The following is a 19080-nucleotide window of genomic DNA, read 5'->3' on the forward strand; positions in this document are numbered from 1 at the left end:
GCATAATCAGGTGGAAATCTGCAAAGGCAAACTTCATCTTCTCAATGTTGCCACTATCCAGGCTTTGTGCAAATACCCCAGACTTCATATTATGTCTGTGGAGTGAGTCGCACTGGGCTAGTTCTGGATGTGACTTTTCCTAGATGAGACAGTGCTGGAATGGGTTTCCAGTGTGGGAACAGCTTCAAGCACATGGCTCCTGGAAGGTGCTATAGAGGAGAGTGGTCGAAGTATGCTACGTGACAGGATTTTGGAAGCCACTTGGCAAAAATGATGGGAAAGACCAAATAAACTTTGGCTTCAAAGAATGAGTTTGTAGTCTTATTAAATAATGAAAAAAAAGGAAAATATAAAAAATGGAATAATAATTTGGAACGGAAAAAACTCCCTGCTATAGGAGAAATGCTAAATCTCTATTAAAACAGGGGTTGGCAGACTGTGGCCAGCATTCCAAATCCTGCCTGTTGCCTGTTTTTGTATGACTTATGAGCTAAGAATGGTTTTATATTTTCAAATGGTTGAAAAATAATCAAAAAAGGAATAATATTTCATCACCCATGAAAATCATATGAAATTCAAGTATAGTGTTCATAAATAAAATGGCACTGGGACATAGCCATGCTCATTCTTTTATGCATCGCCTCTGGCTACTTTGTTCTCTAACGGCAGGGTTGAGCTTTGGTGGCAGAGGCTGTGTAGCCCACGAAGCCTAAATTAATGACTCTCTGGCCCTCTGCAGAGAAAGTTTGCTGACTCCTCTGCTAAAGAATCAGAAGAGGAACTGGCTAGAAGGCTTCACCATGGCTGAACAGAGGCGTGATAAACGAGAGAGGAGGATGCAGATATCTTTGTAATGATTGTTTACTAGGTGCCAGGCACATTTAATCCTCTCAGCACCCCATAAGATAGAGTCATGGTCCCAGCAAAGCACACATGCCCACTCAAATTAAGATAATTGGAAGAGGGTTTAATAAATACACTATTTCCAAAGTGAGAGCAGGTGTAGGGATCCGTGAGCGGTAGTGTGTTAACTCTGGGCTATTAACAAAGGAGATGTTACCACTTCTGAGCCTGGAGGGTTGAGGGGAAGGGGTGGGGGTAGTTTCCAGAATCCAGAAGGACAGACTTATGTGTCTAAGGCTGCCTGGACAGCAGCAGTGACCTTCAGTTGAAGGACACAGCCAGTCAGATAGGATCCCAAAGGAAGTGAGCCCGTGACATCAACACCTTACCCTCATCCTTCTCCCTTCCTGCAATCTCCTGCAGCAGAGTTTTCAGGTGGTCCTTTGGCTGCCACTTGAATATGGGGACCAACCACCGTCTTGTGGTCATTTTCCTTTTCACTGGGGGATCTCTCTTGTGACTAGAAAGTTCTCCTTTAGATTGGACCAAACCAGGAGGTCACATATACTAATTTAAAAAAGATGGATAGATAGATAGATAGAGAAGGAGACATCTGAAGCTTTGAGTTTTCTTTACCCACTGTATGTCTTTCTTTTCAGAGTTACTAGGAAGATTTCTCCATGTCTGTTTTCCTTTCTGTGCCCACCTGGAGTCCTTTTCTGTATTCAGTTATATGACAGTTACTTCTCATAGCCTCCTTCGTCATTCAAAGTCATAGCCTTTCATCAGAAGGAACTCAGGGTACAAGTTTGGGTTCATTTTTCTTCTTTTTAAAGATTGGACTCTTAAAAGGCCTGGAAGGTGTATTACTGCATCTTTAGGCAGCTGCTCAGTGCCATGTGAATCAGTGAAGTGGGTTGTCATCAATGAGGTGCTGTCTGTGTCTTGGCAGGTTTTGTACTGTGTCTCACACACATTCTAGGAAGAAGGCTCACCTTGTGAATGGCTGCATCACCCACAGATCTGCCTTTGCGTGCCATGGTGGGAAGCCATGCCGGGCACTCTTCTATGCTGGATGTGGTGACAAGACACCAAACCTGCTGGTGCTTATGAGTTCTTGTTTTGTACCATGGAACATAGGATGTGGTTTCTTTTTCAGAATAAATCCAGAACTTGATGACCCTCTGTGCACCCTGATGATGATGATAGTGATGATAACAAAACTGTGTTAAGTGCTTAATCCTTGGTATGCTAGGAATAGTTCTCAACATTTGCCATTTGACTCCAATTTTTTAAGTCATTTTATGAGTAATTTGCAGAAGTAAAATCAGAAATATTATTAAAAAAACTTTATTAGTGATTTTAATTAAAACTTAAACATAGAAAATCCCAATTTTTAATTCCACGTTTTCCTGGTTTAGAAGAAATGTGTAACTAAAATGGGCAACTTCCTCTGAATGTCATTAACTGGTCATCAACTGTCACGTTTGATTCTGGAACATATCCATCTTGTAAATATGGATTCCAGATTTCAAATGCATCTCTAAAAGGGTTAGCTTATCATGACTTCTGATTTTATCTTCTTAAAGTCACATCATCAAAATATAGTAGTTTAAAAAAAATATATTTATTTATTTATTTTAGAGAGAGGACATGAAAGCAGGGAGGGGCAGAGGGAGAGAGAGAGAGAGAGACAAGCAGACTCCATGCTGAGTGCAGAGCCCAAGCAGGGCTTGATGTCAGGACCCTGAGATCATGACCTGAGCCAAAATCAAGAGTCAGATGTTCAACCAATGGAGCCACCCAGGTGCCCCAAAATATAGTACTTTTGAAAACTTCGATGGCTCATAATTTTGAGAGGACAGCCATCTTTGCTCCATAATTGCAAAACCTTTCAGATTTATAAACATCAGTGAGAATGACCACTCAGTAGAATTTTGTTTTTTACATTATGTATTTTCTTTCATCCACCTTTTTATATATACCTGCCTTTTCCTCCTATGACCCATATTAAACAAATTTTGGTATACAATCATCATAAAAGATAAAACAACATTGTCACGCATCTTTTTAGCAAAATAAGATGGCCCAGGTTCTGATCACAAAACACTGCATGATAAAGTTCTTATTGAGTGACTAACTCATTGAGAACACAATATTTCCTTTTAGTCCCTTAGAAATAAGTGTCTACTCATTGATTCTAGAGTTTGAGGAGATTCATCTAGGAAATCATCATCTGAAGACTCAGAATCTGAGATTTTAGTTACGTGAAATTTCTTTGCATTAAGCTTCTGATTTGTTTAGTAATTGTGAAACATTATCCTCTGTAAACTTCCTTATTTCTACTATTATGGGTAGAAAATAAAAATTATGAATTCTCATCTGTGTTCACTGAATGATTAAAAAAACTACAAAGGGGGTATCTCCTGTCTTTCTTAATCCTTGAAAGACACTGCAATACTTGAGGTACAAGAGCAGGAAGACTGAGGGGTGCTGTAATCATGATAGTTTCATTATTGTATCACTTTTTAGGCAATTCCATTGTTTTTTTATTTCACATAATTTTAGCATTTTTAAAGCAAAGTTGAGAATAATTGGTGAGTAATCTCTGATAATGCCTAAGGTGATGAACTACAAAATATTTTAAGATATAGGAAAAATGAGGGGCGCCTGGGTGGCTCAGTTGGTTAAGCGACTGCCTTCGGCTCAGGTCATGATCCTGGAGTCCCGGGATCGAGTCCCGCATCGGGCTCCCTGCTCGGCGGGGAGTCTGCTTCTCCCTCTGCCCCTCCCCCCTCTCATGTGCTCTCTCTCATTCTCTCTCTCTGAAATAAATAAATAAAATCTTTAAAAAAAAAAAGATATAGGAAAAATGAAATTGCTAAGATTCTATTATATATTTTAAATTTATAAAAATTCAAGATAGAATGATTTTTATTCTATTTTTTTTAAAAGCAGAATTTCTCCTTGTTCTTTGAAAGAGTTCTGAGAAAGAGAAAAAGTAATGAAATATTAATCCCTGCAAATAGAACTGCTCAAAAATGAAATTCAGAGTTGAAATGGAGCCCCATGATCCCTGATGTTATTCCTACAGTTAACATGTGTTGGATACCATGCCAAGAAATTTATGAACAGGACCAAAACCAGCTAATGGATCAAAAAAATAAGAGTTTCAGTTTGGGATAATGACGAAGTTCTGAAGATGGATGCTGGTGATGGTTGCACAACAATGGGAATGTACTTAACACCCCTGAACTGTACACTTAAAAATGGTGAAAATGGTAGATTTTATAGTATGTATATTTTACCACAATAAAAATAACAGTAGTATTTACTTAAAGGTCTTTGGATAGTATACATGAGAATTCTCTTTCCATCACCCATCTTGCAGAAAACAAGTCCTTAGTCAATCATCACAATTACAGGAGTTAAAACGATCCCTCTTCAAGGGGATGGGAGAGACTGAGTAACTCACCTAAGATCACAACTGGTAAGTGGCAGAGTGAGAGTGCAAGTCCAGTGGAAAGACCCCAGAGCCTCACACTTAACCACTACACTTTCTACCGCTCTTGTGAGAGGTGGCATGTTAGGGTCTTGCCATGGTCCAGTGGTGCTGAGGCTTCATTCACCTCTCTCTGCATGTACTCCACTTCCTCTTTCCCATTTCTTAGTACAGTCTGGGATTCCCTATATACCTTTTGAGAATCTCCTCTGATTTTTTCGAGACTGTTAAAAAAAGATCTTTACATGTAAAACCACATGCATTCTTGGCCAAAATAGCTTCTGACACTCTCAGAAGAGAAGATAAGGATGCTCATGCCTGGAAGGACAAAGGAAAACAGCCCCTCATCTCCAGCCATCCTGTACTTTGACTGGACTTGGCTCTGTTGCCTCCTTCATACTCTGCTTAGAATGGCTCCCAGACTTTCCACCCTTCCTATTTGCCACTCATCTGCCAGGTGGTAGAAATTCTGATTTGCAACAGCTCCATAGATGTCAAGCCCAATTTGATTTTATTATGTTTTTGAGGAAGGTAATATGTGATTAGCTGGATGTTAGTAGAATTGTTTCCTGCAAGTTGGGTGCTGAATTCTAAATATATATATACCATCTAAATACCTTTACAAATGAAATACACGGTTAAGCATTATTATTCTATTACAATAAAAATCACATTGATGTGGATAAACAGAGAGTATGTGCAGGCAGCAGAATAATGTCCATTACTTGAGTGGAAAATATTATTATTCATAGTTCAAAGATAAATTTATTTTAGGGTAAGAATTTAATTGGGATAAAGAACTCAAGAGTGTGTCTTGGAGCTGTAGTTCCTACCAGGACCAGCTGAGGGCAGTATTTCTGGTGAGAATGATTGTCTGCCTAGATTCCATTCACGATGTGTGGTGAAGGGTCATTTTGAGTAATTAGGAGAAAGAATATCTCTAGCACTCAGAGGGCCGAATTTGGGTGCAGGGTGACAGAAAGCATCCACATAGTCTACTTATTGTGTTTCGTAAAGTGGTCTTAGGACCACCTTTCCAAGTATAGGCTGGAGACACAGATTCCAGGGCCCCACCCATGGCTTGCTGAGTCAGAAATTCCTCAGGTGATTCTTTTTCACAGTAAAGCCTGAAAATCATTGTTCTATTAGTATCTCTTCAAATGGAAGGGAGGAGTGGAAGGCGATAGAAAGAACCAGACCAGGATTAAATTTCAGGATTTATGGGCTTATTATAGTGCCATGTAGGGGCCGATGTAGGATTCAAGAAATAGGAGCGCATGAAGAGCATTCAAATGAAACCTCTCAAGAGACTGTTAATTTGCTAGCCTGGTTGGGAATACAAAAAAGTGAAGTAGGGTTGAGGCAGATAGGAGCCATGAGTTTGCAGGATTGGGAACTTGAGAGGCCCGAGGCAGGAAAGGCACTTGGTGGCGGACAGTGGACCTCACCATCAGGAGGGTTCAGGGATGCATCATAGGGCAGGACTCTATAAGCTGGGGCTAAGTGCTCTATTGTCATCACAATGAGCCTTTGTCTATCTGTCCTTGGCTTGAAGGTTAAACTGGCAAATCCCATTTCCCGTCACACCCCTTTCTTGTGTTAGGCGAGTAGTTGTAGTCTCAGAAGGTCTGTTACAAACCCAACACCCAAGTTTCAGACATGGGAAGCCTTGCAGTATCAGAGGCCTCTTCAGGGCTCATAGAACAGACTTGCTTCATGGGGCTGATCAAGGTGCAACCCAACCACCTGACATCCTGGCTCACGTGGGGAAGATCATTTCAAGTAGCTGGATCAGTGTGAGCAAAGCAAATAACAAGGTGAGAAAAGAACCAAGCTGTTGAAAATCACTAGCGTGTGTGTGTGCACTTGTGCGAGCCTGCAAAGTGCAGAGAAGGCACCCTACTGAAGACTGTGTAAGTTTGGGGATTATTTTGAAGGCAGTGGGGAAGCATAGGAGGGTTTTCAGCTGGAGAGTAATATGATCAGATTTGTTTTTAGCCTAAGAAGTACTGTGGCTTGGCAGGTTATTTTGATCATACCAGTGACAAGAGAATCAGTAGTGGGGCAAGTATTTGCTCTCTCATTTGCTGCTCAGTTTAAAAAAATACACATTTTGAAGAATTTGATGGTGCTTAGCCCCCTAAGTCACATGGCAGGGTTTGGCCTCCCTCATTCTTCCTGTTCCCCACTATTCACCTTTTCTGATGTCTTTTGTAAAGGAAGGAAAGATACTTCCTCTAATGCCAAGTAGGAAACGGGAAGCAATGTTCTTGGAATGGATTTACGTTTTAGAATTTTCTCACGTAGTCTTTCAAAATTTGAAAACAGTTATTATGAAAGGGATGCAAATGTTAATGGCTTTTTTAAAATTTAAAGATTATATTTATTTATTTACTTGAGAGAGAGAGCGTGCAAGTGGTGGGGGCTCGTTCTGAAGGGGGCTTGGATCCAATGCGGGCTTGATCTGACCAGGCACTCCATCCCATAACCCTGAGATCATGACCTGAGTGGAAATCAAGAGTCAGTCGCTCAAGCAACTGAGCCACCCAGGGCCCCTGTTAATGGCTTTAAACACCCTTGTTGAGGGGCGCCTGGGTGGCTCAGTTGGTTAAGCGTCTGCCTTCAGCTCAGGTCATGATCCCAGGGTCCTGGGATCGAGTCCCACATCTGGCTCCCTGCTCAGTGGGGAACCTGCTTCTCCCTCTCCCTCTGCTCCTCCCCCTCCCTCCGCCCCTCCCCTCTTGTGCTCTCTGGCTCTGTCAAATAAATACATAAAATCTTTTAAAAAAAAAAACACCTTTGTTGAAACTGCTTATTTTTACAAAAAGAAACACAAGAAAAGCCAGAAACTAATGAAATTAGTTATCTACGGGGTGAATGGAACCAAATGCAAGAGGTAGTAGGGACCTCTCTTGAGTATACCTCTTGATTTGGTTTTGACTTATAAGCTGTTAATGGTTTACATGTCTAAAAAATAAAATTAAATAAAAATGAAAGATGGAAAAAAGATAGATATTGAATTCAACCAGAAAAAGAATGTACCTTTATATCAAATAAATGAAAATCACACATTAGAAAAAATATTCAAGTCACATCTAAGCATAGTATTCTGACTGTGTATTCCCAGCATATTTCCTAAGAACAAAAATTGCAAAGAAATCTTGAACTTTACTTAAGCTGTTGGTAATGGCAATGATGTAGCAGTATTGAAAATGTGTGCATTGCAGGACTGAACAAACAGGTTTGTACTGGGTTTGCTGGGAACTTGGGTTCTCAGTATGGGAGAGGAGATTTAAATATGGACTGGAGGTGATGGTTTCTTGCCTGAATTATTACTTTGATGGTTATAAAATGGTAATTCGCTAATTTCCTTCCTCACTTATTATTCTTCTGTAATGAAGAGCTTCCCTGTTTCCTTCTTGTCACTTTTATTCTTTTCATAACAGAATGTATTCTTTTCCCCCCCAATGTCTTATATAGCCATTACTCTCATTAGCCATTTTGATGTTCAAATTATGTCCATTTTCCTAGTGGGAATTCCTTCAAGCTACATCTGATGTCCTATTGACATATCTCCATTATATTAACAAATACATTTTTTTTTAAATAATGAGTCTATACTGATACTGTGAAGATCAAATCCGTCCCACAAAACCAAAACAAAACAAAGCAAAAAGGAGACCAAAGTAAAGAGACATGGCAATTAAATGCAATGTGAGAGCCTTGATTAAATCCTGGAGATACAGGTATCGATTTCTGTATTTCATATTATATATATATATAATTTAGATTATATTAAATATAACTTAAGTATATATATATACATACACATTTAAATCAGCTACGTAAGACTTTATAGGGACAACTGGGGAGCTAAGTTAAGGACTGTATATTAGATAATAGCATTGTATCAATGTTAAATTTCTTTTTTTTTTTAAGATTTTATTTAATTGAGAGGGAGAACACAAGTGCGGAGTGGGGGGGGGAAGTGGGGAGGGGTAGAGACAAGCAGACTCTCCGCTGAGCGGGGAGCCCAATGTGGGGCTTGATCCCCAGATGGAATCATGACCTGAGCTGAAGGCAGATGCTTAACTGACTGAACCACCCGGGCGCCCTTTAATGTTAAATTTCTTGAATAAGGTAACTGTACTGTGGAAATGAAGAGAATCTTTTAGTTCTTTTGAGATACACCCTGATATGTTGACGTGTGCAGGGATGGAAGTGTCATGAAGTCGCATAGGTAAAGCACCTCATTCTCAAATGGTTAAATGATAATATGTATATATATATATATTTTTTTAAATTTTTTATTTATTTGCGAGAGGGAGAATGAGAGACAGAGAGCATGAGAGGGAGGAGGGTCAGAGGGAGAAGCAGACTCCCCGCCGAGCAGGGAGCCCGATGCGGGACTCGATCCCGGGACTCCAGGATCATGACCTGAGCCGAAGGCAGTCGCCCAACCAACTGAGCCACCCAGGCGCCCCGATAATATGTATATTTATTGTTACAGAGAGGTAAAGCAAATTTGAGACCGTGGGAACCAGTGGTGAATCTAGGTGAAGCAGTGTTTGTTTTACTTTTCTTATAATTTTTCTTAAGTTAGAAATGTTTCCAAATAAAGAGTGCAGAGGAGGGAAAACATGTTGGGTTGAATGAGAAAGGCCATGGAAAGTAGGACTAAGGTTGAGCTGACAACTTTCAACATCTTCAGGACATCCTGGAGGGGTTCCAGAAAGCAGAGCTGTGTGGGAAGGTGGTTAGAAGCAAATGGCGGAAAACAACATCTGGGCAGCATTGATTTAGGATGTGCAAGCTGTGGGATTTTAATGGTGCGGCTATTGGTTTTAAACACATATAACACATATAACATCATTTCATTTCCATATTTCACACACAAAAACGGAGGTCATTTTCCAGATCTGTCCCGGTCCCACTCACTTAGTGGGAAGTGCATTGATGGGCTTGTCTGGTACATGGGTTTTATTCCAAAGGCCCCCTCATGAGTGATTTCAGTTCTTGCTTGTTAATCTTGCCATGGAATCACAGTTAAATGATTGTGGGAGAGCACATTTAAGATATCCTATGATCAGCAATGTGGCTTATTTTCTGTCAGGTGTGACTTTGTTGTTTTTATTTGATGCCTGCCACACAGCTTCACACAAAGCGGGTTTGCTTCACTGCCTCCCCTCCCCCTCCCCAGCTCCTGATACAGATTTGTATTCCTGGAATCCTGCTCTTATTTGATGAGTTTTAGGAGGCCTCAATTCTTGTTTTGTCCCCAGGAGTAAAGCTGTGACTGCTTCAAACTGATAACGACACGATTTTGCTGCCCTATAGACAGTCATTTAAACTCTGATATGTGGCCACTGCCTCGAAATTCAAGCAATGGAAATGACATCATTATCAGCCGACTCTTTATGATGAAAAATGACCCACATTAGGAAACAATCTGAACCCAAGGAAACTTCAGTGATCAATCATCACAATTATAACGTGCTGGTCTTTTATGTAAATCCAACCCCAGTGAAGCTGGGTGGAGGAGTTGGGGGAGGAGAAATCCTGTGGAAAAGAACATTAGTACAATACAATTAAGCAAAAGGGAAAGCTTCAGATAATATATGTTTCTCAGGGGACCATTTCATGCCTTAGGGACCCTGACAGATCTAGGCAGAGAGGGTTGCATCATCATCATTAAAAGCATTTGTTAAATGCCCAGAGCTACACAGAAATGGGCTGGGCTTTGTGCTGCATGAAGTTAGTTGGAACAAGCTAAGGTCCTCCCTCCAGGAACTGGAGCCCTGGATGGGCTACTTAGTTGATGGGCAGGGGGCAGAGGCTCCCCTTGCCGCAGGGAGGCCATTAAGATCGCAAGAGGATAATGTTCCATCTGGTGGGGGCCAGGGGTGCCTGGATTCCCTCAGTCTACTTCAGTCCCTTCTGACTAGTCCTTTTCAGCACTGAATGGCCAGTGACAAGCTTATGGTGACCTGAGTATGAGGTAGAAAGGAAGGGGATTGTCACTGTCCACCAGCAAGATGGCAGACTGCAGAGAGCACAAGCCGTGAGCCTTTGGTGATGCATCGTGCCTCTATCTGTGGGCACATATGATTGCTCCTGGCCAGCATCACCCGGCCACTCATGGTCTCTAGAGTTTGTGTTTTGTCTAGTTCCTTTTTCTGAAATCTAGTAAAGGTGGGAGTATGTGTGATTGTCTGAGGAGATGTAAGGGAGGTGAAGAGGGACAGAGAGATAATTGATGTGGCTGTGCTGGTCCCAGGAAATTGAAGAGAACAGACTTATCCAGGTGTCTCTAAGTTGCCTGTGCCCTTGGATACATGAAAAGCACAAGGAAGTAAAAGTTTAGCTTCAACATCCTTCACCAAAGACTCCTGAGCCCGTGGGCCTGTGGGCCAGCCTGGTGGCCAGGTAACCCTGGGCTGGTGAGTGCCGCCAGCAGGGTCTCCATATCTTGGCCCCCATCTGTGAATATCAGGTTCCTGTCAACCCTACTTTTTCTGGAAAGAACTTTGTGGTATCATCTCTTCCATACTTCTTGACTCGACCTACAAAACCTGTCACATGTGCTCTTCTTATCCTAAAATCAACGTGAAGTTACGAGGCCCTGGTCTACTTCCTCCTCTATTCTTTACTACTCTCCTGCACATTATAAAAAACCTTTTCTACCTGCAGACCAAGAATTTCTGAGATTCCCTCCTAGGAATTTGTTCCTTGTCGCTAAAGTTTTGCCATCCTATGGAATAAAAATGCTCCTGTTGGACAGTGCATTAAATCCTTCGGTGGATTTGGGGATAGTGGACCCTTTTCCACCTGGCAGCTGAACGCGGGTTTCACTAGGGTGAAGGGAGGAGCAACCCAGAGCAGGGGCACTGCCCCAGCAGGGCAGGCAGGTTGGAGCCTCTGGGAGAGGGAAAGAGGGTGGGCCCAGTGCCTGGGAAGGCAGAAATCAAATCTGAGAGGATTCTACATTTACTCAGACTCAGGTGCTGTTCTAAGCCGTTCCACCAATTGTGCCATTTAACCCCACAGCAACCTCACATGGACAGAGTTGGGATTCAAACCTTAGCAACCCAACTTGTAAGCCCTGCCATTCACCATCACACTGCACCGGAAAGAGGAGCACCTGTGGGGAAGAAGTCTACTAAGCATCCTGGGAAAGTGGTTCGGATGGCAGTCATCCCGTCCTGCCTCTAAGTCCAAGGTACCTTAGTTGTCTGTGGTTGTAGGAGAGATGTGTGTCATGGTGACAGCAGGAGGCCGCACCCTGTCTGGAAGAACCAATGTCTTGCCAGCAGAGGCCTCCCTCTGTGCTGGTGGGGTCAACTCCAGAGCAGCCATGGGAATCTTACTGTTGGCAGAAGCCAGGAACCCTCCCTGGGTGGCCTTTGGACTTGTAGCAGCTTCCTAATCTGACCCACCAAGGCAACTAAAACACCAGCCACTGGCCAGCTGATTTGTCTATGGACATTAATGATATCAAATCTTGGGATCTTGGACGACACTGGGCATGCTCCAGTTGGCTTCAGTTGTAGTCCAGGGGCTGCTTACAGAGAGCTCCATCAGTTAAGTTAGCTCAGGGAGGGTGTTGTGTTGAGCATTCTCTCATCATGGGGAGGGCAGGGCTGTATTTTCTGCATGGGAAAGAACCTCTTTTATTCTGGGCTAAAAATGAGGGAAAAAACCCACTTTGGAACATACCCTGAAAAAGATAGTCTCCCTGTGCTCCTTATAGTGACAGAGTCAAGGAGCTGGGCTCCTTTGGAAAATATGTGTGGAGGCTCTGGCTCACCCGGAATGTCCACATCTATCTCCACAGGCTCAGGTCTGGTTGGGATAGGGCTCTGTGGGACATTTTGAAATAACCATTTCATAGCTCTGGTTTAAATCATGCTTTCTCTGAGAAATAGTCCATACGTAGTTACCAAGAGTTGTTAATCGCCATTAGTCTTCATTTTCCAATGGTGGGAAAGGGGAGAGGGAGCAAACATCACTGGATCCATTTTGTCTGTCTTTGTAGCACTGCTCTTTGGACCAGCTCAGGTCTTTCTTCCCCACTTAGCCTAGGGGCAGCAAGACATGGGGATTCAGCAAGTATTGTGTTTGGAAGGGTAGAAATAATTTATTGTGGCTGGTAGAACAGCAGCTAATCTACCTCTGTAAAATCCCCATTCATTTCTACCTTTGGTGAGACTATTATTTTATGTCTGAGGTCTTTGGGACATGCTGTCATTAAAATTACCACGGTATGTACATTTACCTGGCTCACAAAGTAAATCACTCCTCATCTCAGTCTGCTTCCTAAAGCTCACCAGTGAGGGCCCTCCAGAAATTCTTGGACTCTGTTTCTTTCCACAGAGTCCTTTCGCCTCTGGCACAGATTCATGACTAGATTTTAAAACCAGAGACTTTTCACACCCCATTTAACTTGTGCCCTTCTTCAGAGCCTGTGCATTGGGCATGTTTCTAACTAGTGCCAGGTGGTGATTGTGGTAGGGTTTGGGGTGCGGAGAACAAACTGAGTGGGTGTAGTGCTAGGGACACTGGTGTCAGAAGACCTGGGATCAAGAAAGAACTCGGCCAGGTGTTAGCTGAGCGACTTGACTTACAACTCGGGAGTATCAGCTTCTTACTACAGAGATAACAATCTCCACCTTTGGGAAGGCTCAGGTTAAGATACGGTTTGGGGAAGTGCATTGGGAACTAGAAAATCTTACACACAGGCGAAGGGTGGCTCCTGGACTTAAGTTGGATCAAATAGTTCTTGAAAGAAGACAGTCTAAGTCTGGAGCTTTGTTGAACAGATATTCTTTATTGATTTTTCTCCTAACAGGATTTAATCTATACTCTGTTGTCTTGTGTCTAATTTTTCAAAAGATAAGCATGTTGAAGAGACTTGGGCTTTATACTGTGTTGGGCAGGGGCCTGCACCTTGCTGTGGCCGATGTAGAAACGGGCCCTAGCCAGAGAATCCCCTGTGTAGTGCAAGGAATAGCTGTGTGTCCTTGGAAGGGGGTTCCCGCCTGACGGCCATGGTGCACCCCTTGCTTTACCCCCCAAATCCCACCCCTGCCAGGCCTTTGAGCTGCCTCAACAGTGGGCCAAAATCTGTAGGGGCTGAGGGCTGTGGTTACATCTGTGCTCAGAGTCTGCAGGCCTTTCAGAAAGAGAGGTGGTTTGACATTTGGAGAATTATTATAATTTCTACCACTTACTGTTTACTGCATGCCAGGTGCTGAACTAAGCACTTTACATGCATTAACCCATTAAATCTTCACAATAGCCCCGTGAAGCGGGAACTCTTAGCATCCCCATTTTAGAGATAAGGAAACGGAGCTTAGAGAGTTTTTGGTCAATTGTCCTAAGTCAACAGTTAATTTAGTGCAGATCAGGAGTCCCACGTGGGTCTGACTCCAAAGGCTGCTCTTAGTGGAATGCTTCTCCAGTGCCTAGCTGGCCTGGGACTGGACACAGCAGCTAGAGCCTCAGATCACACATCAAGATCAAACTCAGCCCTGGGGAGTGTCCTCCTCTTGATAAAGGAAAGAAGGGCATGTGACTTCCATTTGTGGCCCTGATGTACCAAACCTGACATCAGACCCAATCTGAAAATGTCCACAGGTCAACTCAGCAGGTGTGTGGCTGAACCTTTTCTTCAAAGTCTGTTTATTAAAGTCTATTTATTAAACATGGCCATTTAAAACATTTCTTTTCCAAATAGCTTCCCCCCAATTTTTTTGGCAGTTTAAAGGGGTAGGGTGAGCTACACAGATCATTACAACTCTTCCTTTGACTTCTTTGATTCTGACTTCTTACTGTTCATAATTTGTAAGTTAATGTCTAAAGAAGGAAAGGAAGAAAGAGAGAGAGAAAGATAGGAAGAAAGAAAGAATGAACGAACAAATGAACAAAAGAAAAGAAAGGAAAAGGTTTATTCAAGAAAGGTAAGTAACAGGAGAGAAGGAGTGGGAAAGCTGAATCCAAAGTAGCATGAAACCAAAGACTTTTATGTCTTCTCCACCCACCCAATACCATCCCATAAATCTTTACATTATATTCCACTAAATGTGTCAGAAATGCAACTGTGCTTGCAAATAATTGCGGCCATTGAATGAATCTCCCCTGGCATATCCATTGGAGCTCAAAATAACCCATGTAACCAAAGAGTAAATCAGTGACTGGACATCCAGTGCCAAGCATAATCTCAAGCAACATTTAACTAGGTTCAATATTTATTTCCCAGCCTTGAGTCACTTTGAAATGATCTGGACTCAGTTCAGACAGGACCAGCCCTAATTTTATAGTGCTCTTGGAACCCTTCCAGCAGCATGAGGGCTCAGATGTCAGGGAATTCCAGAAAAATGAGATCCCTCACAGATTTCACAATTTAAGGCACCCTCCTTCCAATATTTTGTAACGTGTGAGCCTTTTGACTGAAGATGCACTTTTGAGAGGGCTTTGAGCACCTCTGAGAAGCACCCATACCCCATCTCCCACATCATCCGTAAGGATGAGGCAGGTAAAGTTAACCTGGTTAACAGCTTGCATAAATAAAATCTCTGAATATCCACATGTGGGAAAAAAGTAGGCCTTAATTTATTACCCTTTTCCCAAACAAATGACATTTTCCACACGACTAAAAAGGACAGATTTGGGAAGCTTCAAGACAAGTTAAAACAGCAGATAACACTGCTCCAAGTTTAACAGATATAGGGACACGTCAAATAAATAGCGGCCAGTTCTCAAGCTTTTGTATCTCAAATGCTCAATCAATCAATAGAAAACCAAGCAATTTTAGTGTACATCTGAGATAAATCTCAAGATGGCAGGATTGACTTTTAGCTCCCTGTTAAAGGGTATCGAACTGACATTGAGTGACCTTCCACTTAGCCAAAACATTTATTATAAAAGTCTGACACGGTTAAGTGAAATGATTGATACCGGCCCATTTTGCTCTGAAATGCAGCCTTTCACCTTTCTTAGTTGGGAAAAGAGTAAAGGACCTCACCCATAAAATTAAACATTTTCCTTTTCTTTATTTCTCCTTAATCTATAGATGACTAATGTCTTGCTTCAGAATAACCACGTGCATTCTGGGGTCTGAGATAGCTAGGTTCATATCCTAGGAAAATCATTACCAGCTTTTGAGCCAATTTTTAAGCTCTAAAGAGCAGTTTCCTTATCTATAGAATTGGGAGGGTTGGAATTAGATACTGTACTTAAAGCAATTAGTAAAGTGCATAGGCTCATATTTAAATTCTAGTTTTATTATTTTAATATTATTTTTATTATTATTTATGTTGACTCCTGACTTCATTATTCCATAGGTTATTATGCTATTAGCAGAGGTAGTAACTATAGTAATAATTACTGATACATTTGTTGATACCTGCTAGGTACCAGGCACTGTATTTAATGCTTTTAATTCATTTTCTCATTTAATTCTTGAAAATAGGTAGGTGCTATTATTATCCCTGAGGTTCAGGGAAATGAGTGACATTGCTTAAGATCACACAGTTGGTCAGAATCCAAACACACTACGTTAACCTGGCCTCCCTGCCTAAGTCACATAGATTATTGCTTTTTGTGCTGTTACACCCTTAGAGGAACAGAAAAATTTAATAATCTGGGGGAAGTCACTTTCTCTGGACATTAGGTCTTCCTTCTGTCAAATGAAAAACATTGGTAATGGATTGTATCAGACATTTTAGGATTCCAGGATCTAATAGAATCAGCTGTTGTCAAGGGAAACAGCTGAGAAAATGTGTAAATGGATTTTATAAATGTTGGAAAAGAGGCTATGTACATGTATGGCAAGTTCTGCATGGTCACTCCTTCCAGTCAAGCTGGAAGGAGGAACGGTTTTATATTTTCTGTAATGGCTTAATTCCCTCTTCCTCGGCTATCCTTTCAAACTCTGCTATGGAGTAAGCTGTCTGCTCACCCAGACTTGCCCATCCACAGTGTACGTGGTCAGTCTAGCAGAACCTAGTACAATTCTTTATTCCTCTGAATCCCAACCTTGATTCCTCTGAGACGCTTCACAACGACCCCTTCTTCCCAAATCCTAAAATATACTCTCCTGCCATTCTGGGAATAATGTTGTGATTAAAAATGTATTTACATTTGGTCCTCACACTTCAGTGTGGACATAAAATAAACCACTGATCACTGTTGTTGCAGGGTTAGAGTGTTTAAAGTATTTCACATCCTGGCCACAAGCTAAGCAGTTTCCAGATATAGCTTGTTTTGAGGCTTGGTCTTCCAGGGTGGGGAAGGTGGGCAAATGTAGGAAGAAGTAGATGGAGGACAGAAGGGTCTGGAGGTGATGGAGGGAAGTCTGAGCCTCAACTTCGACTGGACCCAAGTCCTGGGCATTTCATTTCCTGGCAACCTGCTGCTGGGGTCTAGTGCTGTGACAGAGACACAGTGTCCTAGCTCTGAGCCCTCATTCACCTCTTCAACACAGCAGTCTGCTGGTCCTGGCCTCCCGAACCACTGTTTCTTCTGGTCGTTTGAAGATCATGCAGAGATATTGTATATGCTGAAGTGGCTCTTCAGAAGGAGCCAGGACGCCACATTTTGGCCTTCCACTCTTTTGGGTTCACACTAAGGAAATGGTGAGAGAGAGAAAAAAATCTACCTTTAGTTCCTATGCTTGTCCTTTTATGAGGTGTTTATATACCCTACCCTGCCAGGAGGTTCATTTGATTTCCCCAGTAACTTCGATCAAACCAGAGATCATTGCAGGGAAATTAGCATTAGTTAAATAACTGATTGACTCTAAGGAGATGAATCGGTTAAGTGGCTAAATTAGAAAAAAAATTTTTTAAAAGTGTTTGCTTTAATTGACATTAATGTATAGACACAGATCAAGTCAGGACTCAGGCAGATGTACAATGAGGGACTCCAGTTGGCCATCTCATGCCTTCTGCCAATGTGAGGAATATAAACAGAAAATCTCAATTGGGCGAAGCCTTTTAGGAATGAGGGAGGAGGACATGAATTTATGGTGTGTTTTATGAAGTATTCTTTCAACATCATATCAGAAACTAAGAAAACTTTTAATCTGAAAGTAACTAGCTTGTTGGTTTACACCTACCCATTAAAGGTCAGTCGAAAGTCACTCATGGTTGGCATTTTCCATGAGAGGATTGGAGTTTGGTTGTTAAGCATGATTTGCTGTCCTTTAAATATTATTTACCAAAAAAGTAACCCAGTTTTTCAGGGAAAATGTACAAAGGAAATCCAAATCTTGATTTTCTTCTGAGGTCTCCCTAACTTTGCAGTTCAAGTCTTGTTGGAGATTTTACCAAACCTGTTTTTCAGGGATTTGAAATCTCTCATAAAAATTAACTGCAGCTTTTATGCAAGTTAAAAACAGAATTCATGTGGTTCTTTTAAAATCTTGCAAGTCTTTAAAAGAAGGACTAATAAAAATATACCTTCCAAATGGCTTTTCCTGTGGCTGTGCAGCCTGTTTAAGGACCCATTACAGTTCAGCAGCTCATCTTACCCCTGTCCTCCCCACCCCCCCCCCACTCAAGCAGCACAAAGTATTTCCGGTTTTACTCGAAGCCCTCAATGGAAATTTTTTTCCTTCCTGAAGATTGAATTAAGAGCTCAGGAAAGGTATATGGTAACTTCACAATGTAGAGCTTGAATTCCTGGGTGGATCGCCACAGGACTGAGGTCTCACTCACCCTGTGCTCAAGACCAGCTCATGTTGTCCTTGGAGTCTAGAGCCTAGAATATCAATCTCATCCTTCCAGGCTTTGCAGACCAGGCTACCATACAGCCCAACCCTGTTTCTTTTGCGCCCCAGTAACAAAAGGAGGATATGGTTCCGAGGTCATATATCATATACCTGTCCAGGGTCTGCCTGGCCTAATGGGAAGATGAGAAAATACCCATATGGTTGCAAGCTACTTTATTCTTAAGGAAGGGAAGGAGAAACCTCTGTGACTCTCTGTGGACAATAGCCTCTTTAGACTCTGCTTAGTACAACCTCTGTGCTTTTGTCTTGTCTTAGAGTGATGTCACCAGGCCCTACCCTCTGCAGCTTTATGGGAATGCACCAAGATTAGCTCTTTGGTGGAAGGAGAGATTATATTACAGAAAATGCAAAGATTCTTTCATTCACTTATTTACTCATTTAAACATATAGTAAACATGTACCACGCCCAATGTACCATTCTAGTTACTGAAGTTAGGAGCCAAAAGATATAAGCCTTGTTCTCATGGAGCTGAACCTCCAGATGAGGTGAAGCACACAATTATAGCACAGAGTGTACAGTAAGTAAGTCAGTACTAGGACCGGGTGTTGGGTGCAGAGGAGCAGCATCTAACCCAAGGTGGGGAGGGCTTTATGGAAGGCTTCCTGGAGGGTGTAACTCGTGGGTGAGGTTTGAGGAACAGATACAATGGACAGTCCTAGTGTAATAATTATAATGAATAATTCATTTCCAGAGAAATGAGATTTTTGATGACTCTAATTTAGTCTCAAAGGACTAAAAGCCTTTTTGGATGTAGCTTGGTGGCTTTCCTTTCTAGCTGTTTCCTTGAGGAAGGAGCCATTTTATTCCCTAATACCCACTGTGGTCTCTATAGGGCTTTATCTTGCTGATGATCAAAACCCAAAATATTAGATTACGACTTTGCCAAGCTTGGATTCCTGTCCCCACCCCCTATTGTTTCTAGATATAGGACTAACCTGGTCA

The 19080-nt window shown here is 42.0% G+C and overlaps 1 long non-coding RNA gene across 2 annotated transcripts in view; it reads left to right on the forward strand.

The window, feature by feature from the left end:
- LOC115944019 (uncharacterized) overlaps nucleotides 1–11864 on the forward strand; it is a 238613-nt gene extending 226749 nt beyond the window's left edge. For both annotated transcript variants that reach the window (XR_014147152.1, XR_014147151.1), the window contains one exon: nucleotides 11393–11864. This is a non-coding gene — a long non-coding RNA (uncharacterized LOC115944019). The remainder of the gene's footprint in view (nucleotides 1–11392) is intronic.
- Nucleotides 11865–19080: the final 7216 nt, after the last annotated feature.

This window comes from Leptonychotes weddellii, chromosome 7, assembly GCF_054177405.1.
Source record: "Leptonychotes weddellii isolate Sample4059 chromosome 7, ASM5417740v2, whole genome shotgun sequence".
NCBI lineage: Eukaryota > Metazoa > Chordata > Mammalia > Carnivora > Phocidae > Leptonychotes > Leptonychotes weddellii.